Below are 16740 nucleotides of genomic sequence, written 5' to 3'. Positions count from 1 at the left end.
AACAGGTTTTATATTTCCGATTTCTAGATTCTGTAGCTTAGCTCTGTGACCTTGGCTCCGATATCAATTTGTTGGGAAGGTGAGGAGATAGAGCATAAATTATTCACACATAAAATATGAGTTGTAATTTTTCTATTGATAACACACAAAACATGATGTTTACAATCAATTTGGTGAAGGGTATTTAACTTTTTCCAACTGGCTTCTTACTTAAAATATTTTGACAGGCAATCACACATTCAAAGTCATCTATCACTCAACTCACTTGACTCAACACTCAAACACTCAATCATTCACTTAATTGACTCTCTATGTTTAGCCAACTCCACATATAGAAATAATTACCATTCCTAACACACAGAAATTCAGAAAGCCATACACCAACATAACACACCAGAAGTTCAGAAAGCCATACATGCAAATGTAACCAACATAACTTATAGTTGGACCCAGTGCAGGTATATTAGTCTTTACACCTAGTTACTAATATCATTTCTTGAGACAATTTAAGTTTTTAATCTTATTATACCCACAACACGATGTGCTAAAATATGGTTTCAATGGACTTCATAACAGCGATGTTCTTCTTTATACTTGAGGCGAATTTTTTTTCAAGTGTCTTACGAATTTATGGTGAACTAATTGCAAGTGGGTTGAAGATACTTGTTTTCAAGTGTATAATATAAGACAATTTCATGCCCTTTTCCGTGTACCATAAAAAGATTTAACTTATTGAAAATAAGATTGGTTAGCAACTCTATCGAATTATTTATGGAATTTTGAATTAGATCGGTTTCCCAACAATCACTTGAAGTAATCCCTCTACAAGAAACCAAACTGTAGGGCTCATCCAAGTATTTTATTAACTTTTTTCTCCTCGTTTGGCTTTCAGCGGAAACACGGATTCTAGAGTTCCTTGTGACCGTGACAAAACTATCCATCAATGAGCTAAATCTTCCCATTGAGACTCCATGGCACCCATGGGTGAATGGGGACGAGGTACATAATAAATTCAGCCATTATGTTCAAAGATAAATTCTTGATGATAATACCTCTAGTTAATGCATGTGTTCTCGTGGATGGTGCAGGCCAATGGATATAATGTGATTTACAAGGGTTTGACATTTGGCCCCATTAGGTGGCAGGGCATGAAGTTCCAGAATTTCAACCGTTGAGAGCTTTAACGCTGTTCAAATATTTTGTGAAAAAGAAGCCTCGCCAAAATGATCGGATTTGATTGAAATTACATGCAGTAAGGAAAACGACTCGCCAAAACAATCATATTTTATCGAATTGCATGAAAATAAGGAAGACCTGACCGAATTAAGGAGACTTTATTGAACTTGCTTGCATTTGACCTTGCGTGTAATCCTAATAATTGCTATCATCTAGATAATCTCTTCCCATAAAATAATTTTTGAGAGTTATATATTAACTAGCATTTGCACCTTATGTTGCAAAGGAAACGCCGTAAGGCATAGAGTGGGGAAGAATAGCATAGAGTGGGGAAGAATAGAGACATGTATAGAGTGGGGAAGAATAGGGACATGTGAATGGACATTGTTGAAAGCAAGGGTGGATGATAATGAGTTACAATTGCAATAATTAGTTATGTGTATTCTGAAAATGAATATTTTGTAAATAATAATAGGTTGTGGAAGCATTTATAAAAAGTATGCCTTCAACTACACAATTGATATCTACAGAAATAGAAGGCTAGAAAACAAGAATTTTAATTTATAAGATCCAATTTACATGGTTGGTCAACATGTAGAAACCCTTTGTGTCATCGCTCTGTCCAAGTGGGGAATAATAATATGACAATGGAATCACTATTGTGAATATGCAGAGACATAATACTATGGCATGCTTATAGATCGTTGTTGGATGAATGACTTGCAATTGGCTTTCAAGCTTCTGGTTCACCATAAGTTGGATCTACAAAATATTAGTTGGATCTGAAGAACAAATAAAGGTAGGATAAAATGTCCAAATTTATGAAATTATTAGTTTCTTCCTTCCCCACCTTTCCATTGTTGTTATTATTATTATAATACTAATCATAATATTATTATTATTACCAGATAGCTCCCTGGATGCCGTCAAACAATTAATATTTATTTTATTAGAACAAATCAAGGTACGGATAGAAAGCTAAAATTTCTGAAATTATTAGTTTCTTCCTTCCCCTCTTTTTCGCTCTTGGCATTATGACACTTCCTTTCACATCCTACAATGGATTGAACTTGCAAGAAAATTCGAGGTGAACCTTATACCTCTGCCTCTTCTGTTCATTTTTTACAGAAGGAGGTATATACATCTTTAGTTCATATTTCTAGCCATTATCAACACATAATACATGTTTTTGTATACATGGAATTAAATTTTCATCATGTTTGAACTCAACTATTTGCCTTCCAAGGCTGGCTAAAATGGTTGTTGGGCTGAGGGCCTCCACTGCAAATATTTTTATTGACAATGGCCCTTACAGAGAGTTTATTTTCAAGCATTTTCAAGTGGCTTCTGTGGATGAAGAAAGTGCAGCAGTAGTTCTAGTAAGTTGATCAGTGTATAAAATAAATTCCCATCTGAAGCCCTGAGTAGGCTATGAGTGAGACTTTTTGCCTCTACATAAGAGTTCATTAGATAATGTGTTCTACAAACCCCTCTCACATTCAACTAGGTATTACCACCTATATTTTATCTTGATTTAAGTATATTTCCAGTAACAATTCACCAAACTGTAGTCAGCCTATGTGATGAAACAATATCACCAAAAGTTCAAACTACACATGTTACCAATAAAATTGTTGGCTAAACCTATAAACAATCTTAATCATCCACTTCTACCTGCCTTCTTAGTATTAGGCTTTTACCAACATGTGTGTGATTAAACTGTTTCTCATCTTTTATCAGCTACCAGGTTTGACAGAAAAGAAGTGCAAATTTCCTACCTCCATTATCTAACAGATCTGCTAATTTCTGAATCATTCAAAACTTGAATAGGGCCAATATATTGAAATAACACCATGAGATCCTCAGAACTTATGCCTCCATTTATAAGCTATCTTAAATAAGCCATTTATTTTGGTAATCCAAATAACAAAAAAACCATTCCATTTCTTGCCTTTAAAACAGATATTTTCATCCAACAACTTCTAGTGGCAGGCAGAGGCAAATTCATTGAATTTTACGATTCATGCCAATCTTGGTATGCAAAGGCAGATTCATTGAAATCAGATATTTCTTTCAGCAAAATATAGCAGTGTGATGAATATGTTGGCAACGATTAAATGACCCCTGGTCCACTACAACGAGGAGAACATGATTCAATAACTATTTGAAGGCTCTACATGTACAAATGTAGTACACTGTTTTCTTCTGCCCAAGCTGCATTTATGGTTGTGATTATCACAGTCTTGTTAGGCACTAAATTTTTTTCTAGATCATTCCATAAATCAAAGGCAGTTACAGATGAATTCAATTCTGAACTCTGCAAGAGATTGGCTCTTAAGTGAACCGTAATAGCCATGGAAATTTATTTATAAAAAGTATGCCATCAACTACAAAATTGATATCTACAGAAATAGAAGGCTAGAAAACAAGAATTATAATTTATAAGATCCAATTTACATGGTTGGTCAACATGTAGAAACCCCCTCCACTACAAATATTTTTATTGACAATGGCCCTTATAGAGAGTTCATTTTCAAGCATTTTCAAGTGGCTTCTGTTGATGAAGAAAGTGCAGTAGTAGTTCTAGTAAGTTGATCAGTCTATGAGTGAGACTTTTTGCCTCTACATAAGAGTTCATTAGATAATGCGTTCTACAAACCCCTCTCACATACTCAACTACATGACTACCCTATTCAAGAGCTAGCTATTCCAATAAGCATGTGAATGAAAATCACCTATACAATTTACCAATTACAACAACAACCAACCAACAAAAACAAAAAAAATGTACTCAGCAGACTAAGGCAACAAATTGGTCAAGTAATAATCCTCAAAAGGGCCAATATACTAGGACTCTCCATTCAACTAGGTATTACCACCTATATTTTATCTTGATTTAACTATATTTCCAGTAACAATTCACCAAACCGTAGTCAGCCTATGTGATGAAACAATATCACCAAAAGTTCAAACTAAGCATGTTACCAATAAACTGTTGGCTAAACCTATAAACAATCTTAATCATCCACTTCTACCTGCCTTCTTAGTATTAGGCCTTTGCCAACGTGTGTGTGATTAAGTTGTTTCTCATCTTTTATCAGCTACCAGGTTTGACAGAAAATAAGTGCAAATTTCCTGCCTCCATTATCTAATAGATCTGCTAATTTCTAAATCATTCAAAACTTGAACAGGGCCAATATATTGAAATAACATTTCCTTTGCTCGAAATTGTTCCAATCTTTGATTTTTTATATAATCGTCTTACAACTTGTATAATTTTATAGAGGAGTGTGGTTTCCTAGCATGCTTATGTATGAAATTAGGTCCAAGATAAATGGCAGGTTTTTGACTGATTTTAACGTTTGAGCATTTTCAAAGCATTTCAAGTTCAGCTAAATAAAATACTTAGCTTGTTGTTTGTCTACTTTACAGTTTCCAGCAGCAAACAGAATTTACTTTTATACTGGAGCTTAGCCTTGAACTCTTAAATAGAACTCTACACATGTATCCTTTCTATTAAGAGTGCTGATTTTTGTCTATTCATTTTCTTTTTGATTGTGACTGATGCTTGTTCAAAACAATGTTGTCAGACTCTTTTCGGACTCCTGAATCTTGCCAAGTCCACTGAGTCGCCGCTGAAAAGAGTAACTCCTAGACACTCTTCTGTCATAATCCCCACTTTCCAGACTCCTTTGAAACTTGCCAACACATATTTTGAGTATTTTTTTTTCTCTTTGCCAAGTCTGAAAGATTCTGTTGAGTCTTCCTGAGTCACAGCCAAGCCGAGTCTTAGAAGAGTCCAAGTCTGACAACATTGGTTTGAAACAATTTATTTTTCAAGTCAGGTCAACACATCTTCCTGTCCTTCCCACAATATTTATGTATGTGTCCATGTGTGTAGGATGTGTATGTGGATCTATTGCCCACTTTATTTCGTTTGAGTGAATCAATCATTGTTAAGATGAACTTTACAACAAACTAGTTTGTAAGAGAGGTGTCATGAACATACCTCTCGACAAAAAAGTTGAACTCTTGTGCAATACAAAAGTTGTTTCATCTATGGAATGAAAATTTTGTTTGATACTACCAGATTCAAACTGGATCGAGAGAAGTTTTTGTCCAATGTTTATTGAGAGTAAAATTAGTCTTTTAACTAGATGTTCTATATAGGCAATTGTTAAAAATGGTCAACTAAGGTCAAATTCCATTATGGACGGCTCCTTTGTATGAGATGATGATGGCATTGGATTCCTCTTCTCAAGAGGACCAATTTTTACCTAAAGCACGATGGATTTTGATAGGCAGAAATGTATATTTGAAGTCAAGCCCACAATGTTGGTTGTGGTCAAGGTCAGCCCCACAGTCATGTAGGCTCATGAAGCCCAAAAGACATGACCTTTGACCCACATTGAATTTTTTAAATATAAGATGAGTTCACTCCATTTTGGCATCAGCACACATGATTTTCTCTTTCCTCTCATGATGGATTCGACTTTCTTTGAGAAACTATCTCTCTCCCATACATGCAAATTTTTGGAGGATGGATTTCCTGTGATTTTCTGTGGTTGACTTTTCTAGTACACAGAGCAGCATTGACCAGGGACTTTGACCAACTATTTGACTGCGACCTGGATGGATTATTACTCTGCCAGCTGGGATGCACTTGTTGAGCAGAGAAACCGAGCACAAACTGAGGTGTTTGACCACAACTCTGAGGCAGGTTTAACCGCAGACTGTTGACCAAGTTTTGATCAGACTTTTGAAGGTTGCCTTGACTGCATTTTGATTGCCTAGAGAGGGTGAATTTCTCTCTCCTTTTACTGAATAGATTGGGCTGATTTGACTGAGCTGTTAATCGTTGACTGCTGACTGGATAGGATAGCTTTGACTATTGTTGACTTCTGCATATGTGACTTGACTTTTGGACATTTGATTGGGATCATCTATGGCAAGTCAATAATATTGAGTTTGACTAATGTATCATTGTACTTATGGATTTCTCTCTCTGTGAACATTTGATATTATCAAGAAGAAAAGATCTGTGGGTTTTCCCCCTTGTCAGGTTTTTCCCTGGCTTTAAGGCTAAATCATGGTGTCCTCTTGTCTTGGCTTGTCTTTTGCATTTATGTTTGATGTTTTTTCATCAGTTACTGTCATGTGATAATGTTCAACATGATTGCTAATGGATTAATGGAATTAATAATGGGCTAATGGATTAATGAAGTAACTGACCTCTGACCTAAGCAAAGAACATGTTAACTAAAAAATTAACATGGTATTAGAGCTAGCTGAGGTCAAGCCCAAGCAAGAGGAGGAATGCAATCTCAAGAGATGAAGCAGTGGACTGGTAATGTATTTGAAGTATCTTGTTGCAAGCCTTAGAAAACATGAGAGGTCTCGAAAAATAATATAAGTCTAGGTATATGCAAGAGCTAGGCTAAATAGCTCATGAAGGCCATTAATCAAATCTGAAGATGCTAAAGTCCTCCTTCAGTAGCTAAACCACGTGTCATGATAAGAAGTCAATGAAGAGTTTTGTTTTAAGAATTTGTTGATCTGAGTGCAAGATTCTCATTGGATAACGCAGTCAACAGTATGTTTGAAGATCTGATCCCTTTGGCACCTCTGCATCAGAATTCTGAAGCTAGAAGTCCTTCCATCCAGTCACCGATGCTCACATAAATTCAACTCTTGTAAACAAAGATGTCCAACAAGCAAATTTGTTGAGGATCAAATAAGTGACTCTAGGGATACATATATTTATTTGGATTTGATCAATGAATTAAAGAGATTCCTATGGAGCAATGAAGAACCGAGTTGTTGGCCTAGTTCTCTGAACCATTAAGAAGGAGCCAAGTGTTCCTATTGTTCTGAGCATAAGGAACAATAAAGGTCTGCTATGCAATGGAGCTATCTCTCTTTTACATTCTGGGCATAAGTATGCTTTTGGATAAGTCTTTTGAAAATAACTTTATTCTCCTGAGAGGCCAAGAAAAGTGCAAGAACACAAGAATATGCCAAAGGTCATTTCATGAAGCCAACCTTGGAGAAAGGATTACTCTGTTCTCGATCTTGTGGTATGGAGGCAAAAATGTTATGGCTCGGTGAACTTTGTCTTATATTCTCTCTCGCTCTTCAATTCAGACAGTGAATCCGACCTATTCATGCCTCTTTGTTCTCTCAGTTATTGAAGAGAAAAAGTTTTGTTAATGTCGATTGTTTTATCTAAGAAGATGCCTACTTATTCCTTGTGCTTGTAATAAGGCCAAGAAGCCTATGTCACATAAAGCACTGCTATATACTATCATGCTCTGTGAATTTGGCCGACCAGTATAGGTCATTGGGGCTATGATTTCTTGATCTCCGGGTTATAAAAGAAGAAAGGTGGTGGACTTCTCATTCCACATATTTATAAGGAAGCGGAGAATCTTTTAAAGGACAGTTCTAAGGCCCTTCATAATTTAAGGAAGTCGAGATTTTGTATGCATATATTTGCAAGCCTTGAAAAGACAATCAATGGGCATCCTATGTCATCTATATTAGTAAAATCAAGGAACCTTATTTTGTGTATTGAAGAAGAGGCCAAGTCCTTATCACTGTCACAAGCGCCCATATATATATATATATATATATATATATATATATATATATATATATATATATACAAGTGTTAAAAGCCTGTTCCATTCAAGCCAACTTGCAAATCAATAAGGAATATATATTCATGTCTTTGAAACCTTCATAAGAGGTGCCCAGAAGCAAATAAAAATAGAGGATGCAGTTATGAGAAGGGATGGTCCCTTTAGACATCAATCTGAAAATGATTTTTGAAGAATAGTAAAAGCCCTCCATAATGTCATTATCTAGCAGTTGATGTGATTTTGTTGAGAAGGTTTAGTGGCAGCCCTCCATGTGATCCTATTTTTGTCTAGTAGCTGAAGCAAAGGAAGTTCATCCAAGAAAAGTATGCAACTTCTTTGTGTTGGCACCATTGGATAACGGTGACAGTACCCTTGGAAGTTTGGAAGATAGAAGAAGTGCGACGCACTTTGGAGTAGACCCTTGTCGCAGCCTGTATGAACATAAAATCAGAGTTATGGTATCTCTCAAGGTGCCTCATGAAGAACACATTGGAAGAAGGATTTGCATGGCTGATCCTATGTCTTGGCGAGCACGATGAGCAGAGGGAACTGTGAGGACCCTGATTTTGGCATCTTGATTAGGTCATTGGGCACTTTGATGCGTTGAGCCAGGATCTTATGAAAGACGGTCTTATGAATATGGATGCTTGGATGCGAAGGACCCCTCCTCATCATGGATTGGGTAATTTAATGCATATTACCCATTTAATGCAGTAATTTAATTTTTTTAGGCACTTTCGATATGCTATTTGCGGAGGTAATATTTCAATGTTCTTACAATAGGAAACATCTAAACGTTCAAGTGTGCTAATGTTTCCCAGTGTTTCGCTAGAGACGGTTAGATTATAGCGCCAACTCAAATCAAGATATTGAAGACGAATTAAATTACCAAAAGAACCTGGAAGCATCTACAACTGTAGGGAGTGAGACAGACCTATGTCTTTTAGGTTTATTAAATTACCAAAAGACTTTGGAAGCACCTGCAAATGAGAAGAGTGAGACAAATCGATGTAATCCAAGCTTATTAAGCACCCAAAGGAATCTGGAAATGACTTTAGATTTGGGCAACTTGTTAACTCCAATCGTTTCAACGACACCAAATGACAAAATTCATCCAACAAAGTTTTAAGATTAATCTTATGGAGGACAATCAGTTCGAGGTGCTTAAGGTACCCTATTGATTTTGGTAACTTTGAAAGGGAGAATAAATAACTAACTGTCACAACAACAAAGGTGCCTGCAAAATGTTTCAGGGTTTTAATCGTAAGAAAGAATTCGACGATTAGCTTCTGCAAAACCATTTAAATTAGTTGCAGATCCTATTGTGCGAAATCAATAACGAATAAACACATACTTTAAATTGCCAAAATTTTATTTACCTGATATCCGGATTGCCACAATGATTTCAATTTCTTCCCCCGCACTTCTAAAACCCTAAGGTTCTTCATAGGTATCCAAGAAGGCAGAGAAAACCAGAGGCATTTATTCCAGCGAAGCCATCTAAGGTTTGGATCGCACCCTCCTCAAAAATCGCTCCACCAAACCACCTTTACTATCAAGAAGTTGCAACTTCTTCATAGCAATGCCACGATAAGCTGTATTGTGGCAAAGCTTCTTCACGCAGTGCTGAAGTAGCTGGTGACTCCAGCTTTTGTAGCATGCTATTTGAGAGCTCTTGTCATCGCTATCTGGGTTATCAACATTAACCTATGTATATCTAATCAGTGTGAAGTACTACAAAACTGAGAGGGGAGGGTTGAGATCTCACCCATTATATGCGTCTAGATCGAAACCCCTTATTTCTGCAACACGAGAAACGACATCTCTCCAGGTTTGAACGCTAGTGGAGTCGTATCGCGGTTTCCTTTCACCAGTTTGCGCGATTTCTATCCCAATTTCAGTGTCAGAAGGGTTTTGGGGGCATGAGGATACGGGGGATGCCATTTCCAATGCCGATTCGACTATACAAACAGAAATTGGAGCCCGTAAACTGAAACAAGCATAAACTCCACGAAACTATAAACGGAAACAACCATAAACTCCATGAACTCTCCCGGAAGCTCAACGCACAGATGTCAAGTGGAAAGTGAAACGTTTTTTAAGGTTTTTTAATGTTTTAAAATATTTTTTATTAAATAAGACGGCGGATTTTTGTTCAATCGTCTAACAAAAGATCTAATGGCTACGATTAGGACAGAAAGGCATTTGGGGGAGTTCATTTCAGAGGGAAATGCCTTACGGCGTAATAAACAAAAGATACAAAGCATTGTGAAAGAAATCTCTAAAAATGTTGCAGTCTAAATACCTCCAAGAAGTGGCGAGGAGCAGATAGAAATTATAAATCCCTATTGAACTTTATTAACTACATCAGATAGCCCCTTAACGACATTAGACAGTTCATGTCTTTTTTGCTTATCGGAAGAATTATTTGAATTGTGGAGAATTTTGCATTTCAGCAAATGCTGAAGTTTGTTGAGAAACTTTCTCACTACTAATCCCTTCAAATAATTGTTTTCTAACTATTTCGTGCAACTACCCTACAAACTGTTTCTTTAAAGCATCGAAAGCCATTTCCAATCTCTCCTACTATTATGTTGCATTGTTATTATACATAAATAAACCATAATAAAGATCAAAGCTATTTCCACAAGTGTTGTCAACAATTTTGAGCAATGCTTCATAGCTTTTAATATTAATTGGAGTAGATTCTAAGTTCGACTTGGATAACATCCTTCCCGCAGTTTAGGTTTTAAATTGACTTTCAGCAGCATGGCGATCATGTTCAGCACATGACATCTCAACCATCTTGCATCTTTATTTTGCAAATATATCGAAAAACTTATAACAACATTCTACTCTTTCTTCTTGGCCAACTCTAACCTTAGTCACAAACAAAAGGAAGGCCACTCCACCCAAACTTCCCACTCTCGAGCCCAAACATAGGATGGATGCACAATATATGAAATTCTAGAGGTAATACCTGTAGTTTTTAAATTAACTTTCAGCAGCATGGCGATCATGTTCAGCACATGACATCTCAACCATCCTACATCCTTATTTTGCAAATATATCCAAAAACTTACAACAACGTTCTACTCTTTCTCCTTGGCCAACTCTAACCTTGTCATAAACAAAAGGAAGGCCATTCCACCCAACTTTCCTGCTCTCAAGCTCAAACATAGGATGGATGCACAATATACAAAATTCTGGAGGTAATACTTATAAAAATAGATTGCGGCAAACTCTTTGACAGAAATTACATCTGCAAAAAATGTGTTTCTCTTCTGTCTTTGAGTTGGAAATGACCTCAACACAGACTGTGTCGCTAGAATAGATGAACATAGATATATCACCTCAGGAACACTGCAAATCCTCTAAGAAGGTTCATGTAATGATAATTATGTCTGAGATGAAAATGATGGACTACGTTTATCAGGCTTTGGTTCAATGCAGATAATAGAACGCTAGATTTATGCCTGCAAAAGGGGGGTGTTGGTACAGTGTCCAGCATCCAAAGGCCCTTTAATAGCACTTGCTTCTCCAATCAAGTCTTTCTTTGTCCATCCAAAGTGGGTACCTAAGTCCCATACATCCAAAACATCACCCAAGAGAGCTTCCCCAGGGCCCAAACCATCTTCAAGCGCAAAGTGGACTCTCCAACTATCCTTCAAATGAAACCCAATGACAAGCAAAACCCCGCAAACAGGGGATAACTTATCAAATTGCTTCCATCACTTCAAAGTAGACACTTCCAACCTTTAAAGGCTATTCTAAATGTGTTTGCCCCACAGGTCATACAAATGTCTAAGTATGAATATGTGGGGGCTCAAAAGTGGGTATTTAGCGTCCAGACTCCAAATAAATAAACCATGCCATCAAAACCTCAAGTTTTCATTTAAGTGTGTATATATGGACCACAACGCTGCTCCTACACCTTTCATCATGTGAATTTATTGACAAATCAACCCTGACTTGACATTGGCTCAATTTCTTCTAGGGTTTGGATCAATATTTTCTTTATTTTAGAACTACCCCAACAGGTTAACCACATAAATTTTAAATTAACTTATCATATTTCTTCTGTCTAGCTCCAAACTTTTATTAAATTTAATTGAATATCTCCCAATCTGAGGTCAGCTTCAAGTATCATTGCATACGTATATATATAGGCATGACAAGATTGATCTTGCATTTAAGTTTCAAACCAGATTAGTTCCTTCTGAGTTTTCTGAGTAAGCATAAACATAGTGCACCCTTTATTCTGTTTGAAGATGGATGATTTATCTCCCAACAACAGTGGACAGGTTAATACCTTTCCTTTTCTGAGTTTATGGAAGATCTTGATTCTTAACTGATATGAACCTGTTTAGGAGCATTGCCAACCAATATTCTGCCTAAGGAAAACTTATCAGCAAAACTGTCATGCTTCTCGGTATTATATAAGTTAGCTGGGATCTCTTCGTGCTTGAGCTGTCTGCTTGTTCTATAAGTTACAATATGTCAATCAGCAGATTGCACAATAGTTTCTCCACTTGTTGCAACTTCAACTACCTCTGAAACTTCTAATGAACTTCAATGTTTCTTTCCTTCTTTACATATAAACTGTAAAAGTAGTAAAACTGCACGCAGCTCATTGGGATTGAGATGTTGATACCAAGTTGCTTGCTGGATTTGCACCAACAGGTTCATTGCACTGTCAAAAGTTGGAGTTTCCCAGTCTGATCTCTCTTAGAATCCTAACATATGGAAGATATAAACCTGGAAACTCAAGGGCAAATGGGGCCAAATCTAATCCAAGCTGCACATAAAGAACACTTACTGTAGTAATCCTGGTGTCATTTGCAACCGGTATAAATGATTCCTTTTGTAGTTCCAAGATATCTGAACTTGAAAGTGTTCCCCAGATATTGTCCAAGTAGTTTGACATCACCAAGTGCCTATAGACTTTGTACCTATAATTGTAGGCCATTGTGCAAGTGTCTTTTCCTTTCTTGTACATTCTAACAGCATCTCTGGTTCTGAAGCCGTTCATAATCATACTTTGCATAAAATGCAAAGCCATCCATCTCATCCACACCTCGTTGACAAACTTCGTGCCCTTCAAAGAAGCAACTAATGTGTTTTCAAACTATAAGTTTTTCCCAGATAAGACATAGATATTAGGATCAGAATGCATTTGTGATCATGTTCATTCTTTTGTTCAAACTAAGGCAAACCAAACTTAAACCAGTAACTCTTCATTCTGCGGCCCTGGTACACCAATTTTATAAACATAATGAATACCTTAATATGGGGTTTTTTTATTACCCCAATTTTATATAAGACAAAATCGTGGGTAACAGGATACTACCATGATTTTCTGTGACAATAAGAGTTGAAAACTCTCTTGGAATCTAGTGTTTCATTATTTGTCCAAACATATTGAGATCAAGTACCACTTCATCAGAGACAGTTCAAAAGAAGGCAGTGGTGTATCAGCAAGTTGCTGACATTTTGACTAATACCCTAAAAAAGGGGAAGTTTGAAATGAAAGAGCAGCATGGTGTGGGGGATAACACTTTTCTTGCTAAGAAGGAGTGTTAGTTTACCTGTGTAGCTCGAACAGTGCTCCAGCGAAAGTACTCATTCCTTCAGCAGACTAGCCCAGACAGCTTTTTATATAGCAGAACTTCTGCAGCAGCAATGCACCTCTCTTCAACAATCTGTAGAATAAAGTGAATATGCACTAATACTAACGGAAGAGACAAAGAGATAGGGGCACCACCTTCATTCTATTTCAGTCTTAATTGCTTTCCTAAAGTAACAGTGAATCCTATTCTGCTTTTGTTTTATGTAGTTTAGCATGCTCTAAGATACAGGATGCAGTTCCCTAGGTAGGCAAGGGCACTCCTGCATGAGGAGATCCCAGGCTTAGTGAAGGGCACAGATCCCTAGGAAGGCCGTCCTCTATTTTTGCTCAGTTATCCCTCCAGATAAGTGCACTAGGGTTAGGGTTCTCTTCTGCCAACGAAGGTCCTGTTGTGCATGCATCCAGGTTCATTGTATCCCTCTTCTTTCATAGTACATAAAGAAGACACAAGGCACACGATTTGATGGTTAGAGAGTTTGAGATTTTAGTTGTATTTTCATCTTTTGTTTTCCAGATTTAATAGAAATTACGTATGCTGTTTTATGTGATATGAAATAAAAGTTTGCTATTTTATTTTATAGTAGCATGTGTTTGTAGGTTAGAGTACTACGTAGCAAAAATTCTCATAGGTGTTTTCCAGCATTAACGATTTATAGGCTGGAGGTTAGTTTTAGAGTACAAAATCTACTCACCGTGATCTGATTCTTGACAACCTTCTTGTTCACCCTTATCAATTCAGGCAACACTATACAAGTTATGTGTTCATCCCAAGCTTTTGATCAGAGAATATTAAGCCTGGACACTCATCCAAAGGTGATTTTTCCATGCGTAACTGATAATGTTTAGGATGAAATTGTTCTTCGTCTGCCCATTGGCCAGATCGTGTACTTTTATCCTCAATGCATACTCTAGTTTGAAATTAATGGTATCCTGTGGCAACCTAAATGAAAAACAAAGCCCTAAATAATTCTTCCAAATATATCCTAGTTATTTCAGCTTTACTCGAGAAGAACTAGTATTTTATTTACTTCTGAAAACTGGGTTTACAACCTAGGCAGTACAGAGCCTGATTTCCCAAACTAGAATGAAGATATGAATGGCATGTGTGGGGCCCTTGCCCATGACAACAGAACAGGGAAATCTGTTAAGCTTATCTGTCCATCTTTATCACTTATACTTAGAGGCTAGGAAGGTACAGGTCATCCGATATAATACATTTCTGCTACCACTGTATTGCAGATTATGTGCATAAGCAAAAAGCATCATTCAGCAATAATATACACACTCTACACATATAAGAATCCCTCGAAAATATCGGAAATGATATATCATTAGATGTTAAAAGATTGTAAATCCCCATATTTGGTACAAAATATCAGAAAATTGCAGTATCTTTCATGAATTTTCTTGGATGCTTCCATTTCACATATCTACCACGCATAAACGTTAAATGAGGATACCTGAGTCTGATGTTGTACTTGGGAAGCAAGGTTGTTCTTCTCAAATAGATTCTGAAAGTTATGCAGAGCTGTCCAGATAGGAATTGGTTGGTAGATTTTGTACTACTTAAGAGTTTACATAGTTCTAGATTAGCGTGTTGAGAATTTGGTGGTGGAATTATTTTGCCCACAACTGATTCAAACAAGACTTGGAGAAGTGATGCCATTACAAAGCTGATACATAGAATTAAAGTGTCTAAAAATTGCTCCTTTTTTCAGTTGGGGACCAGCTCTTTCAGAACCCAGTATATTGAAATCAGGCCTTTCGTATACTCTGTTCAGATTTTAGAGGGGGTTTATTTTGCCCATAATTGATTCAAACCAGATACAATTAAGTCAATGCGATGGTGTGTATTAACCCGTTCAGAAAATAATGCCCATTATCAAATAGATACAATAAATTGGTGTCTTGTCATCAGAAAATGCATTACGCTGTTTAGCTACCACTTCTATGTTTTCATCACTGTTGTTATCATAAAGAAACCACCTCTGGACACCTACATAGCATGGTACATGATCCATTCTTTAAGAAATGGAGCTTGGTTCCAAAGCATTGTGCAAGCACAGACCTGATGGAGAGGCCTAAACATCTGCACAGGTTTTGAGATCATCATGGATTTAACTTCAACCCTATCTACAGATGGAAGTAAACCACTTCTGGATCTCCATATGAAAGCCTTCATCCCTTCAATTTCATGTATTCTAAGCCATTAGGCTTCTCACATCTGATCACTTGAGCAGCCATCAAAACCTTGGTTGTTCGTCAATAGACCTATTACTCGCGGAAGTTCTCAATGACAACAACATATTTTTTGGACAAACAGAATGCTTGCTTATTGAGGCATTAAAACCAAAATACTGTAAAAAGTTTTCTGCAAAGCCTGTCAATGTTTCCAGCATTGAAGAAGATTGGACCATGTAAATGAAACAAGTTCAGCTCAATTAGGCACCTATGCCATAGACTGCTTCATATGAATGAATACGACAATGTTAACAAAGAATCACCGTCATGTTCAAATTCAGACAGAATAGACACAATAAGATGATTATGGAAGGATCCAGCAATCTGCTACTGAAACAGAAACATCTGAAAATGACTTTTTGTGGATACCCAATACATGTAAAATTGATTTTCACCGGCAAACATCTTGGCGAGGTGCCAGATGCAACAAGGCTAACAACATAGGCACAAGGCCTCGTGTTCTGTATTAAACATTAACAAAAATTACAGGAAATTCATATGCTTGCCTTTCCATAATCGAAAAATATAACCATTTAAAGCAATCGGCCTAAAAATTGCGGAGTACAATGATATAGCCCAAGGCCTTCCATGGGGCTGGGCTATTTGCCCCTCCTTTCATTGCGGGATTGAATCCTCTGTAACATGAGCTGCTGCTTGAAATTATGAATGAAATTTTCAGCCATTGCATTCAGTTCGTCCGTGGATAGGCCATCTGGGTTTGTGCCATCTTCAGTCCAAACACAGTTGGTCATATCTTCATTATCAGGAACTTCCAAGACGTTGGATGCGGCCACTTTAGATTTGTTCATTCCCACATGAGAAAAGCTTTGGGTTGGCTCAAGTTTCAACCAGAGGAGAAAAATCATGGGATTTTCCTGAAAACTGAGGCGGAAATGGAGGATCAATCGGAGGAGAAAATTGATGGGTTTTTCTCAGAAACTCTGGAGAATTTGAAGACTCAACCTGCGGAGAAAAACGATGGGTTTTTTTGTGAAAAACCTGGTGGGTTTGGAGCCTTACCCTCAGGAAATTTATGTTTTTTCAGCCTTGAAG

General features: G+C 37.0%; 1 pseudogene; it reads right to left on the bottom strand.

Annotated features, from left to right (window-relative positions):
• Nucleotides 1–10241: 10241 nt before the first annotated feature.
• On the bottom strand, nt 10242–16496 carry LOC149194555 (arogenate dehydrogenase 2, chloroplastic-like; annotated as a pseudogene).
• Nucleotides 16497–16740: the final 244 nt, after the last annotated feature.

The sequence above is a fragment of the Pinus tabuliformis genome, chromosome 2_2, assembly GCF_031772625.1.
Source record: "Pinus tabuliformis cultivar Carrire ecotype Pingquan chromosome 2_2, CPIR1, whole genome shotgun sequence".
NCBI lineage: Eukaryota > Viridiplantae > Streptophyta > Pinopsida > Pinales > Pinaceae > Pinus > Pinus tabuliformis.
Note: the sequence above shows the minus strand (reverse complement) of the source record. Positions and strands in the feature narration are given on the sequence as shown.